The 14,989-nt window shown below is 39.7% G+C and overlaps 1 protein-coding gene across 2 annotated transcripts in view; it reads right to left on the bottom strand.

Annotated features, from left to right (window-relative positions):
- LOC124957957 (basement membrane-specific heparan sulfate proteoglycan core protein-like) overlaps positions 1-3,311 on the bottom strand; it is a 129,886-nt gene extending 126,575 nt beyond the window's left edge. For both annotated transcript variants that reach the window (XM_047515568.1, XM_047515569.1), the window contains exon 1: positions 1,883-3,311. The gene's annotated coding sequence lies outside the window, so the exon portion shown is untranslated. The remainder of the gene's footprint in view (positions 1-1,882) is intronic.
- Between the last annotated feature and the right edge of the window lie 11,678 nt (positions 3,312-14,989).

Here is a 14,989-nt window from a genome sequence, read left to right as displayed (position 1 = left end):
CAATTCTTGTCCAAGAAAAACGACGTCGATACGGTTTACCGTCCGCCATACTACGTACTATGTATTTGCGTACAGTCAATCAGAAAAATATCATACATATAACAGATTGTTCATTATGTTACCACCATTGAGCATTAATTGATCTCGTTTTCGTAGATTCTCCAATCGTTTTATCTTATTCCCTACACTTTTGTTATAGAGATCAAGCGTTTGCTATTAATGGTCGTTTAACAAACTCTTACGCGTTCATTAAATTTAGTTTCATTCGATTCCAATTAAATGAAAGAGAATAATAACGTTCGTTTTTTTCGAAGAATACAAAGAATTACGAATACGAATAATAGTTGAAATTTCGTTGTCATTTAAAACAAAGGAACTGCTTTGAAATTCTTTCTAGGTATTGACAACGGAAGGATTATCAGAAATAATTTTACTGTAATCGATTTCATACGGAGAAATATTGCGTTTTTCAGAGAATTATACGATTGTATTTATTTTAATGAGATCCCACTTCTCACTTCCCTCTCCTCCCCCCCCCCTCTACCCCCGACCCACCATTCACACTTTCTTCATCTTCTTCTTATTTCTTTTTTATTCGAGAGAGATGGTGGAAGCAGATTAAAAGATTTTAAACTATTTCCATTTCTGACGGTCAACATTCTTTTATGACGAATCCATTAGGGTTGTCTGTGTTCACGGAATTGAATTTTCCTCTTACCATGGCTACATTATCGTCATGACGACCCGTTTGTAAATTGAAATGAACTTTTCGAAGGCGAAATCAGGCTGGCCATTTAATTATTATGCATTAAGGGTGTGCTATCCCGTCGCACGGTGCCACGGCACGGCAAGTCGATGGTCCTTGAAGGAGCATCCGGGATTGTTTTTTCGATGCTTCCCTCATTCCTCGTATAGTTGGTACACCGTGGAAAATGAATTTTTACGCTGTGGAAAAATTTTCGTAGGGAAACTTTTCTAAAAGAGGCGAGAAGTCTAATTCACTTTATCTTTTTTTTTTTTATTTGACACTCATATAAAAGACCACATTGGTTTCGCGTCACGGACACATGACTTTAATGTATATTAATATCCATCATACGACACGGTTTGTTACAAAAATTAGGGAGAATGGATAGATCTTTAATATGTTTCTGAATCGCGTTGTTGGAAAAGAGAGAGAAAGAGGAATTGTGTATCACTTTGTATCGCCGTAAATACGTATTGATAATCGAAAGAAAAAAAAAAGAATCATTGTACATTTTACTTTGAAATTTTTGTCTGAATAACGTGCAAGTAACGGATCACATTATGACTATAATTCTATTTGATAGTTTAAACGTCTATATCATAAGTTCGAATTAAAAAAGGAAGCGAAAAAGATCCGGGACTATCCAAAGAATTGATTTATAATTTTCAAAGGGTTTCGTCGATACGTCGTCTAAAATAACATAAACTTGTTACTCGATACAGCAAAAATACGTATTTCGAGATATCGAAATGAAGTCTGACACACCTGTTAAACCAATCGAAATTGGATATCAAAGAGAATTAAACTTCTATTACACTTTCGATCCTAAAGCTCACTCTTTTTCTAACCGAACGACTCTCGACGGAGTCTCGAGACAAGGGATTCTTTTCGTCCGTTCGAAAATATACCATCGGAGTGTTTGAACGAGCTCGAAACTTCGTTGGAATCCTTTGAAATTGAAAAGCCTTCTCGTGGCTTTCCCGAAAGATTACGTCGAGGAGAGAGCCGCGTTATAGATAGAGGAAAATCGATTTGTAAAACGAGTCGAGCGAAGGGAGACGACGAGACAAAGGAGGAAAAAAGAAGTAACGGATAAGTAGAAGGAAGAAAATAGTTGAAGAAAAGCGGCTTTACCTCGATAGAGAGCTGGTCGTTGTTCCTTCTTCCTTTTCTTCAAATTCTTCGATCTCAACAGGAAACACGAAAGAGGAACGGGGATGATGAAAATGGCGCGAGACCGGTGCAACGTAACGATGATGTAAAAAACTCGACGCGTGGCACTTGATATACAAGAAAGATCCATTCACTTTTATCAGAGCACTGCCCTTTAATTCACCAACTCGGCAAGCTTACAAGAACACGAGCAGAGCTTCCGATGAATCCTCCTCGAAGTCGTTTCTTGCGACAAGCACACCGTGTTAGTGATCCTTGTTATGTTCCACCCTCGTAATTTTCTCGCTGCGCGAGATTAATGTCGACAGATAACGAGTTTAGATTTCTCTTTTTATTTATCGCAATACACTCTTCACGCGACTGTTTAACGATCGTTATCGATCGATGACACTGTTTTTCTTCCTTGAAGATTAGATGAATTTGATATTAGTCTGACACAGTCGTAACACAAAGAATTTTCATAAATGCTTAAATGCTTCGAATCTTTTCAAGTTGAAGAAAAGAAGGGAAGCGTATATACCGAAATGCACATAGTCCACTTGCTCTCGAGAAAAAGGTGAAAATGAAATCTCGTTGATTTCAAGTCGCGACGTACACGTAGCACCAAACAGCGAAACTTCTTTGACGGTGGAAGTAAAGTGAACGAGTATTCAATCTCTTCCCTTCATTGACGTAACCCGACGGAGGATCAAGATGAGAGCAAGGCGCGAGAATTCAATCGAAAAACAATACGACAAGGATCAGATAGACGAAGAGGAGACTGAGAAAACGCAGGAAGAAAATAAGATTCATCGGTTAATACCACGTTCTCGTTATTCCCCGCGAGTTTCGGCGCGAAGAAACATTTAGCCTTTCGATCCCGCGTCCACGTCGAAATTTATACTCCGACACTTTTCTTCCCATTGTTTTCGGGTTACATATCGTTACCGAAAGAGAAAAAAAAATGGAAGTGAGAAAGTGTTGAAGGGTATGTCTCTCTTTTCCTTTCTTTCTTCTTACACTTTCTTCGCTTTTTCTTCACGTATGCCTATCAATGTCGGTCGTCACTCTTTTTCTCTCTCATTCTCTCTCCGTCCTTCTCCCTTTTCATAACACACGCGGTTTATCCTTTTATCTTTGTTCCTCTCTCTCTCTCTCCGTCTTCGCGCAAAGCAGAAGAAGAGAAAAGAGAGAAAGAGAGATGAAAATGGCGCGAGTAAGAGAGGGAGGAAAAAAAAAGAACGAGAGAAGATTCAGACGAAAGCGTTTCTCTCTCGTGTAGATATAACGAAAGAAAAAGAAAAAAAATAATCGCTTCCGTTCGTTGGCTGACGGAAAAGAGAGAGAGAAGCGCGCGCGAAAGCACCGCAAGTGATGCTGCGATCGGACTGGAGCCTCCGGCACGGCGCTGCCGTCGTGACGACTGAGAGGCAAACCAAAATCATCCCTCGCCGCCGCGCTCCTACGAGCCCACCCTCCTCGAAATGGTAGTAGGGTGGTCGAACGGCCAGTGATGTTGAACGCCCACGAGTTACCCTGCGCACAAGTCATCCCTATATTTAATTCTAATTCTTTTATCATATTATCATTAGTCTTGTTCCGTAGGAAATTTTTTTCGATGATTTCTACGAAGAATAATTACCTCCTTACTTGGTCGCTTCAAAGAGAAAAGCTACTTGATACCACGATGCTTTTTGCTTCTTACAGAGAATATATAATACAAACGAAGCGTGGAGCTACGACGCGAATTCGCGAGAACGATGAATTTTCTATGTGCTTACGGCATTGACTTAAAATTCTCTTTGCAGATGTCACTTCTACGGCACGTTCTTCGAAAGTTCACGCTCAAAGCAAATATCCTAAAAGTCTATAGCACTTAAATTCTAGGCGCGGAGTATCCCTCGCCAATTTCAATAACAATGAGATTTCGATAAAATCAAATAGGAAGGAATTGGGTAAAATTAAAATTCTTCCTAGTTTTTTTTTTTATGTGACCCGAATGGCAGGAGGATTAAATTTCATAGTATTACTTTCTAGCATAAGTACCGTCTACCGTTTACCTCTCAATCTTAACGTTCAAAGCTCCTTAACGTTTCGCGCTCTGACCGCGAAAGTGTAAGTAAGCCAAAACTAAAACGATTTTGCTGAGATGAAGTTTAACGTAAAATTAAAGTCTATATAAACTTATGAACTTTCTTAACGGTGTGAACTTTCATTCTGAGAAGGAGAGGTCGGTTAATTCAGTAGTTAGCTCTTCCTAAATAGTTATAGCAACACTTTCAATAACTCTAATGTCCGTAAACTTCGTGGTACGCGGCCACTGCATAATGCATTTAAAATTTCCATATGACCTCGTAACGCTGTTAATGATTTACCGATTGCAAATGGAAAAAGAAAGAAAGAAAGAGAGAAGGAGTGGGGAAAGAAAGAAAAAAAGAAAGAAAAAAACAGCAAGGTAATCTTGTTATGGAAAACAACCATTAAGCTAGCAGGACGACTCCGAAATATAAAAGGTGACTATAGCCACCTTATATTTCTATATTTATATTTCTAGGAAAAGTGAGATTTTATCTTAACATTTCTAAATCAAAAGGAAATTAATTAAAATAGTACAGTCCTGGATCAAGGGATCCCCCTGTTAACGCCTCTCAAACCACCGACTCGTGAGGGAACATTCCATATGCATAGCTTGCGGCTACATCTCAGACTGACTACATCACCAAATCCATCCCTTGCACCACCTTGCACCCTTTACCAAGTCCTAGTCAACCATTTCCCTTGGTACTGACTGCTGTAGATCGTATATCCATTCTGTTCTCTCCTCCTCCTCCTCCTCCTTTTCCTCCTCCTCCTCCTCTTCTCCTATTCCTCTCTTGCCTACAGTTATACATATAATTATATATCCATACTACGCTCAAACGTGCTATCTACACATCTCAATAACAATAACAAGGAACTCGCTAAGCATCGAGGAAGCCTTTGGGCCTTATTTGAACTTCTCTCTCTCTCTCTCTCTCTCTCTCTCTCTCTCTCTCTCTCACCTTCTCTCATCTTTCGACTAGAAGATTAGATTTCGATGCTATTAGGAAATTCCACTGAATCGTGAACACCGTTGGAACGCTGCGGAAAACTTTGGCCGTTTTCATTAAAAGATTTGCTTAAACTCCCGCGCGACTGTAAAGGCTCGAGTCAAGCGCATGAATAGCGGTTGAAAGGATCATAGCGGCAATTTCAGTCAATTCTGCTGGTTAGACGAATTAGACTCTCTAAATGAATATCATTCGTTGAGATTGAAAAGGTCATGCCAGTAGGATAATCGATAATTTTAGTTTTTCCTTCGTGAAATTTTTATGATATAGATGTAGGAAAATTTTTTTATTATCGCGTATTATTCCATCTCACGCTCCTACTTCATACGTGAAAACAGTAAAGTGTTTCTCTTCGTTAATTGAGATCTCTATAGAGATGCGAGGTACTGTTAGATTCGATTAACGGAGTGAAAGGGACGCGTTATTTTTATTTTCACGTTGAGGTAACCAAGCTCGCAAATTCCCGGTGCGCCTAACGCGTAGGAAAAATATCAATAAAATGAAATTCCCGTGTGGTATGTGCCCGTCGTATCGTTGAAAATTTTAATTGCCACTGTTAGACCCGCCTGAATAATTAGTACTCGAACGATCAAGAGCTTAATAGCGACCTGAGAGTGTTCCCTTTAAGTTCTCCTCATAATCGAGCTATATCGACGTGATTAATTCTCTCGCGAAATTTCTAACCTTATAGAACATCATTCTCTCTTTGCCACCCTCTCTTCTCTCTCTCTCTTTCTCTCTTTCTCTCTCTCTCTCTTTCTCTCTTTCTCTCTTTTTTCTCTTTTTTCTCTTTTTTCTCTTTTTGTAAGCCGACATTTTACGAGAAAATGTTCCTGTTCTTTTATAATATTTATTTTTCAATCTTCCAACATTTTTCTCTTCTCTCTCTCTCTCTCTCTCTCTCTCTTTTTCTCTCTCTCTCTCTCTCTCTCCCTCTTTCTTTTGGAACGTTCCCAGAGTCAGAACAGAAACATGGAGCATAATAAACGTTAGAACAATTCGCAAGTTCGTCTATTGTTCCAACTTAGGAACGGGTAAAGCAATACGCGCCGTGTTTCAACCTCTAAGAAAGCTATCGCATCTTGTCCAAAATACTCGGGGAAACATTGCGCACTTGCATACGTCGTGGCGGGAGATAAATACAAGCCACGTATAATCGCATAACGAAAGTCGCATTGTTTGGACGTTCTAACTATAATTAGGTAAGTTAAATAACTTAATAAATTTATGTCGGAAAAGTAAGAAGCATGTTTAAATATATATTAAGTTAGTCAATGGAATGCACTATGTTGGATGAGCGTCTTTACGTTAAATTCACAACAATCCTCGATACGAATTCTTTCGAGAGATAATCAGATTCCAATCTTTATTGGATGATCAGCAAAGATGTTCCGTGTCTAAGATAGCGAATATTTTCTTATTAAAGATATCGGGTTGCGATCGATTTAGTACTTACATACATGTATTGTTTTCGACGTGACGATGAAAGAGAGGAAAAAATTTCTAGAATTTATTCTGCGAGAAAATAAAATAGACATTTCAAATTTATCCGTACATAAAAATTAAGGAGGTTCTGCGTTTGCGTGTTGCCGTTGCAATAGAAGGTATATAATTATAATCTTTAAAGCGACGTGAGGTTAGCACGTCGTAAAATGCCTTCGTCTTTCAGAACTGTAACTGTACACCGGGTGTACGGAAAGGTCCCCGATCCAATCGGCGAGGCTATCAGAAGTAGTGATTAAAATGGGAGGTGAGTGCTTGGTCGGCAAAAGGGGTTGAAGGTGGTCTGAATGGTGGCAAGAGGGGAGAGAGGTCTCTCGTTTCGGGCTTGGGGAAACGTAGATAACACTTCTTACCCGAGGGACTTCCCGCGACCCCAATCTCAAGTCAGATATTGTTCCGAGCTTTGAAAGCTCAAAAGAACTTGTGAAAAGGCATTTCGTCTCGATTCGATGTATTATACCTGGCTCATACGTATTGTACTCCCGATCTCTCGCTCCGCGACTTTGGGTAAAAGGAAAAATATCGGGAAAGCCGTCCTTACTTTTTGCTACTCTGGATTGACGTACCTTCTAATCTATGGTCGCTCCAGTCTCTTTTTCTCTTATTCTTTATTTCTCTTTCTCTCCCTCTCTCTTTCTCTCTCTTTCTCTCTTTCCCTCTCTCTCCCTCTCTCTCCCTCTCTCTCTCTCTCTCTCTCTCTCATTTTTTATTCCGTTTTCTTTCTCTAAACTTTGCCATATAGTATTGAAGAAAGTTGTGTGGTCAGTATAAAAAGCCTGCAAAGACATTATATTACAATAATAACATTTACATGGACATCGTTTCGTCTGTTTCCAATTGTTGCGTAATCCAAATAACACGTCCCAAGAAATTTAATATACGCGCATTTTGGCACCGATGTCCTATTATATACTCGTATCACACGAGTCATAATACGCAAGGGATGAATTGCTATTTGGAAAAATAATTTAACATTGGCAAAGAGTAAAGTCGCTAAGAGTTTGTCAAGGCGGAAAATTCCCAAGTAGTATAACGTGCCAATGATATTGTGTTTTTTACGATATATTTACCCTTACCAATTCGGCCACATCAAAGTATTGTCAGATCCATTTAAGAAAGACGATGATAAGAAAAAATTGGGAGTATATTCGATAAAAATTCGTTGTAGTAAAAGGGAACTAAGGAATCGTTGAGTTTGTGGTGGAGTAGGGCAAAGGTTGGACAAATTCTGTGCACCGTCGTAAGGAATAGTTGGCAGGGACAAAGATTCTAGGCGGACGATAAATAAATCTGAAAAGGTACAACGAGAGGAAGAGAGAAAAAGACAGAGAAAGAGAAAGAAAGAGAGAGAGAGAGAGAGAGAGAGAGAGAGAGAGAGAGAAATGAAAAGAGTAAAGAGGAATGGAAAGACGAAAGTAGAGGTAGAAAGAGGGAGAAAGTAGTGTCGTGACTGAGGATATATAGATGCTACTTCCACTCCCTTAGCGCGAGCAACACCGAGGGTGGTTCGCGCGGTCGTATGTTCTTCACGGTGGCACCGTTCACTCGGAAGGATTTAAAGGCATGAGCGTAACCGTACGATACAACTCCCCATTCCTTCGTTCGTTCGTTTATACGAGAAGAAAGCAGCCACGAAACGATGATGTCGTAGGTCACGCTATGCTAGGAGAAGAGAAATAGAGTTTATGCGATAGGCAAAGAAGGATTCGTGTAAGGCGTCACTTGACAGAGTAGTTACCGAATAAAGTGACAAGTTTGTGCAGTACTTCGAATATATGGATCATTTATGCATAGTAAAGGACCATTTCGTTTCCTTTTCTCGATGCACTGGATCTGCAATAAAATTTACTTCTACAATGACTAACTTTACCATCCCCAAATTTATAACGACAGGATATAATACAAAAGCGTGCTTCTTTCTCGAACAAGATCCTGGGTCTCAATCTTAAAGAAAAGAAGGTCGTCATGTTCACAGTGTTGGAAGTTTTCATCTCTTTGACGACGTATCACCGTCGAGAAGCGCATGGGAACGTAATATATATATATATATATATATATATATATATATATATATATATACGTACGTATATAATCTGGAATCGAAATCTTGTAGGTTACTTTCGGAGCGTTTTTTTTTTGCTTGCAAATCTTTTTGATCGGCTTAACTTTTCTAAAAAATGCAACTATAAATTTGCCCGAGAGAAAAAGAGAAAGAAAGAGAAAGAAAGAGAGAGAAAGAGAGAGAGAGAGAGAGAGAGAGAGAAAGAGAGAGAGAAAATTATTGTTTCCAATACGTAAAGCATTTTATAGTTGTCGTAGAATCAGGCAAAAATACGTCGTGCTAAATAAAGAATTCTGAATTTCGGTACTTTCGAACAATCAAAACTTTGCTACCCTTCCGGCCACGGCGATATTTGCTCCCGGCGAAGACTCTAGGGCGTGGTTGAAAGTAAGTTTTACGGGAACAGGGGAAACCCGAACGAAACTTTCTTCCATGCATTTTCAGCGCAAGCTCGCACCTATTTCTCTTTTTTTACTCGACCTGGGAAAATAATTTCTTTCTCTCTCTTTCTCTTTCTTTCTTTCTTTCTGCAACTCGATCGCTGGTAAAAGACAATATTTTAGGTGCGACGTGGTGAAGACGTTCACTACACGATTGCGAATTAAAACGGCCAAAGTAAGTTTAGCTCGATAATATTTCTTTTCTTCTTCTTCCTTTTTTTTTTCTTTTTTTTTTTTTTTTTTTGAATGACTTTTAAATATTAAGAAGGATACAGATTTATGATTAGAATTAGTAGACGTTTTCAAAAGTTAAGAGACACATTTATTTCTACAGTAGTACAAAAATATAGCTAAATAACACGATAAAGATTTCTCGAAGGGTCCACTTAACTTCGAGTTGAAAAATTGTCCTGAGACATCTAGGCCCGGTAAGAAGTTAAAATCTTTAAGGACATAAATCTACAGGAAATCCAGGCTTTCCTTCGTACTATCTGCAAAATATCGCAGAGTATTTTATTTTAAACAAATGAGTAGCGCTGTGTCTACATCTGGAGGAGTGTAGATGAAAAAAAGCGAACGAATCTTTCTCTTCTTCTTCCTTTTCCTTTTCTTTTCACCGATTTTTCTTGCGTCGTTAGTCACGTGACGTCGTGACACGTGACGAACTCAACTCGACTCATTAATCCTCTCAATGCGTTCTAAGATCGCGAGAATCTTTCAACTGCCGACGAAAATTGCAGTTTCCATCTTCGAGAAAGAATCGATACTTATCTCGTCGTTTCTCGTCTTAAACCATTCTCTTCTTCGCTTGACGATTCGAAATTGCGACTTAAAATCTTCGCATACTTATTGAAACGTCGACCGGAATTTTTCGATAATAATTTGGTTATCATCGTGAAACGAGAAAAATAATCCTCGAACATTTACGGATGAACTAGAACGTGATAATATCAAGTAAAATAATAAGATTTTTTTCTCGAAATTTTCTGACGAATCACGACGGTACCATAGAAACGAATATCTATGCACGTGATGTCGTAACAGTAACATTGTGCAGTTACTTCAACTATTTTAACAGCTTTGTCGCTCATCAGAATTTCATGTTGTGAAATATACATGGATAGTACGTTGATCATCAATCTCGTACCATTGTACAAACTCTCGTTTATGTTCGAGCTTTCTAATAACCGTAACAGTCTAGTTTCTTTTAAAATCGAGAATAAATTCGTGGCCATCGTCAGAATGTTCGAGGAATATTTTTGCATTGAAAGGATCCATTAATCTTTTTATTTTTAACGAACGTTTTTCAGTAATAAATAATTAAATAGCATATATAAGACGACATGTTTATAGAACGAGACTACGAATTTCAAAACAATTTCAAGCTATACGAACACTCTGTATTCTCTCGACAATAAACGAACTGCTCGATGTTCAGATAATACGAATGATCTGGATGACGGTGTTACGCATCGATCGATCGACTGCACGAAGGCGATGGCCCCGAGGGTTCAATTTCCTGGGATTTAGCGTTGCAAGCGAATATCGCAGATGTGAGAAGCAGAATATACGAACAGTCTCTTCGTGAGCAGTCTCTCGTCGCTTAAGAACTATTTACTCTAAGTCGTATGCATATTACGAAAATTGCGAGTCGTTTCATATGCTATTTTCATGTACGAATTGCTCGTACTTTACTTCTCACCTGAAATGTTCATAGATTACTGTAATGTAAGATAGACGCAATGAAGGATAATCAGGTAGATGTGCAACCTAAAATTTTGGCAATTCTACTGAGTCCATTTAAAAATAATTCTCTCTCTCTCTCTCTTTCTCTCTCTCTCTCTCTCTTTCTCTCTCTCTCTCTCTCTTTCTCTCTCTCTCTCTCTCTCTCTCAATCGACTGATAATCTCTTGGGATCGTTACGGTGGAATAACGTGCCACCGTCGTCCCCTTTAACTCCAGTATGTTCCCTTCCTATGGTAACTATGGTCAGTTGCTGGACCGCAATCTGCATTCCGTTACCTAGTTGACGTAACACGACGATGTATGTAGATATATACATGTCATACATACGCAGGTTCGAGGTATCCAACTGGCTGGTCGCCCTATAGCGTGTACCATATACATAATATACGTATTCTCGTGGAGAATATATAGGAGATGGATGAAAGGAAAATTTTTAAATATCTTTTAGTGGTATTCTAATTAATAACTTGGACGTTAACGTCTTCCTTTTGATCTGGCAAAGAATTTATCATAATTAGAATGTTAAGGATGTTAAGAATTTATTTTATTTAAAACAGTGAAGAAAGAACGGAGAACAAAGAAAATTGCTAAAGATTGCTAGGTAAATTTTCGTTGTCTCTTGGAAGATGATCGCGAGCGATCTCGGTGATCTCTTGTCAAGTGAAAGGAATTATACTAGAAGCAAAGAATAGATGGAGAAAGAAAAAGAGAGGATGAAAGAAGAGATAGAGGTTGCGCATAGTCTTACATGGTGCTACGTTGGCTTTTACGGTTGAAGTCCTCATCACGGTAAAGTGTCGTCGCCCGATTATTCTGCACCTTCTCTCGCTTTCTCACTTCTACTTCTTCCCATCGTAATAGTCACCAGTTTCTACTATAACCTTGCTACATCTACATGGAATACACACACACACACATATATATATATATATATATATATATATATATATCCTCCTTTTCTCTCGTTCCCTCTATCTCTCTGCAGTCTACACGAAGCCGCGGAGCTGTCGGACCGTTTCAGTCCACCCCGACCCCTACCTAATTCTACCCCAAAGTGAATTCCAATACATTGGGATGCAACCAAAACGGAGAAGTAGGAACGTGGTCGCTTTTGGAATAGAACGATACAGAGAGATTGAGAAAGACGAGGAAGGATTATTTGAATGTCTTGCTCGAAAATCGAGGATGGCCGAACGCCGAAACAGAAGATAGAAATTGCTGGAACCTCGGCGAACCAATGCCATCCAGGCTTCCTTCTGCTACCTATTCCCTTCATACTAAACCTTCTTCATCTCACAATGGTTCTTGATACCAACTTCCAAGTATACATTTGTTGTAGCAAACGTTCACAGTGAATGTTCCTAACAATATCGATATTTTTTTGTCACTACTTTATGCGTATATTCTTCTTGATTTATCTTTCTCTCTCTCTCTCTCTCTCTCTCTCTTTTTCTTCACTTTTCTTACGATTAACCTTTAGCTCTTACGCGCCATCTTATCCTAAAGAATTCGCACTCTCTTTCCTGAACAGAAAGACTTCTCTTTCTTTTTCCCGCGTCTCCTCTTCAACAAGATAGTTACCTCTTTCTCTTTAACGTGGATTACGAAAAGTCTCGTTCTCTCAACGGATCTCGTCCGAGTGATAAATTCGTTCTAGCTCGTTTCTCTAAGGCCGACGATGCGTCCTCGACGATGAAAACTACGTGGCCCCCGGTTCGCGTATTAGAGAAGTCTCGTGATAAATTCCACGAAACTCGACGATCTATACGCTTACTATGGGATTCACGTCGCTCGTCCTCTTACACTTCCTTCTTCTTCTTCTTCTTCTTCTTCTTCTTCTTCTTTTACTACCCCTTTTTTCGTCCACTTCCACTAGAAAATGAGTTTGCGACGTAAACGAAGTACATGTAATCGCGCTAGTTAGAACTTTCCTGATACGTTAGCCTATGGCTGCTCTACGAGGTGATAGTTTCTCCTTTATGAGAATCGATGTTTTCGAGAAGTTTTTAATTGGATCGCTTCCTCCGAAAACGTAACGTAACATTAAAGACGTCAAGAGAGACGTTTTCCCGAGAAGTTATCCAGCCCGTTACGTGGAATTGTTCTCGCTGCGAGACGTCGTTTCTCGATCTGCTCGATAATCGACCATATTTTATACTTCTCATTGGATTTTTATTTCTATATGCTTCACGTAAAAGTTATGAAGATTATCGAGATAACAAGGATAATAGTTTCTATCAAAATCATTAATGTCCGTTCATTTTCTCGTTGACCGGGAATTACCGTTTATATTACCCAATCAAACTAGCTCCGACCTTTCCTCATAGATCGTTTCCCGATATTCAATTATTCCACTAAAATTAAGCATAGACGACCTCGAACCGATGCACGATGTGCAATGATCAGTATTCAGTGTCATGAATATGCTTTTAGGGATAGGTGCTTAAATCAGGCTTAAGGGATATTTGAAGTAGGATCAAGTAATATATTCGTGCACCTATTAATGGTCAATGTCGAGCAAGGCAAACACTTCGATCCAATATTCTACTATCGGTAAATACCGGAACGCTTACAACGATAAGGTCATTTACCTTGCGTTTTGCGAACGTTCTCTTTGGCGGCATCGATGAATAACGAGCTAATCATTCCGCAACGTAATTTACGGGCATAAAATAAATTCGTTTAGTACTTAAGAACATTCCTCAAACAGAAAACGCTTCGCAGCGTATTAGATATGTCGGCTTTGCACGCGCCGGACTTCAGTTTTTCAAAAATTTTCTTAGAGACGGCACGTCACAAATTGCAATAACGTTTTAAAACTCGAATTTCGTTCGACTTCAATTGATTAAGTTTCTACGGAGTACGGGAGGGATAATAGGTAGCATTTTCGGTGAAGTAAACTATACTCGTTTAGCCGACGGCCTAGAAGCGTAGAAGACGAGGTTATTTGTGGGGACAGGCGCATGTCCTTAAATTCATCTCATTTCCTGGCCGCGTGATTCGATAAGCCTCGAAGTAATCAAGTTTCACTGGCAGTTGCCTGGAACATTTGAAAGAGGGGGTAGGTTGAGAAGGAAGAGGAAGGTCGTGGTGACCCTCCATCGTAATCCGGAGGACGGCCATATTGAAACGGAAACACAGAAGCCGCTGACAGCAGAGATTAGAGAATTACTGCGAGCCAATAACCGTTAAGGAGAACGACCGACAGTGCCGATGTTCTGCGACCGCAAGCTGGCTTTAAACGGCTCAATATTAAACACCGTATTGCACGGATAGCAACGTGAGATGCAGCGACGCAAGCGCGTTCACTTGTTCACCTCTATGTGTTAGGGAGGAAGGAAAGATGAGCTTCAGGCTGTCGGACGGTTTCGTTCTTCTTTCTCAATCGATGGATTTCCTCGATACGTTTCACGTAATAAAAAGCATTAATTTAGACTCTGATCTTTAATCCAGTGATATATTGATTAAAAGATATAGGATCGAATACGATTCTAAAAGCTAATTGCATTCTACAATAGGACTAACCGCGTTCGTTCAACATTGTGGAAGCTTCGTCACGATTAAATAGGAGAAAGCCTGTGCGTAGAGATATATGGTAGAATAGCCACGTGGCGTAACCCTGTGTACCTTGGTCGGATTGTTAATCAACGCAAATATTTAGCGTAGTTAAACTCAATGGATACATGTGTGTTACGTAGACCGGCAGCGAGCCATCTGCATTCAGTGCTATCTGAAATTCGGTGGATAGAAAACGAGCTTTTAGGGATGGGTGGGTCTCACGTTGACAGTCGTATAGGAGAAGAGGAGGATGAGAACGAACCGAAGAAGATAGGAAGGACGAGGAAGAGGAAGAGGAGGAACTGAGAGGTAGCGTTGCTGGTAGTATAGAGCGAATGCGAGTGTTTAGATATTATTTGGCAGTAAATCGTGAGGAGCAGGGGTTGGCAGGGGTGTAACGCTGACGCGACAACATGCTAAAGGCGGAACCCAGGTTAACCGTACCAGATGCCAGCGTCCCTTTCACGCCATCCCCCTACCGTTCCTGTCAACCGTCCACCCCCTTCTCACCTTCTCCCTTTCCTACTGTCACTCCTCTACGGGCCTTTTGCCTTTGAACGTTACGACGCCTGTAGATAAGGTAACTTTGACTCTCCTATCTATTCTGCTGCTTTATAGAATATCGATTACGATGGAGTCTTGATATTGATTTTAATGATACGAGAACGATTATGACCAATCATGATCATTT

This window comes from Vespa velutina, chromosome 2 (assembly GCF_912470025.1).
Source record: "Vespa velutina chromosome 2, iVesVel2.1, whole genome shotgun sequence".
NCBI lineage: Eukaryota > Metazoa > Arthropoda > Insecta > Hymenoptera > Vespidae > Vespa > Vespa velutina.
This window is presented reverse-complemented; position numbering and strand designations above follow the sequence as displayed.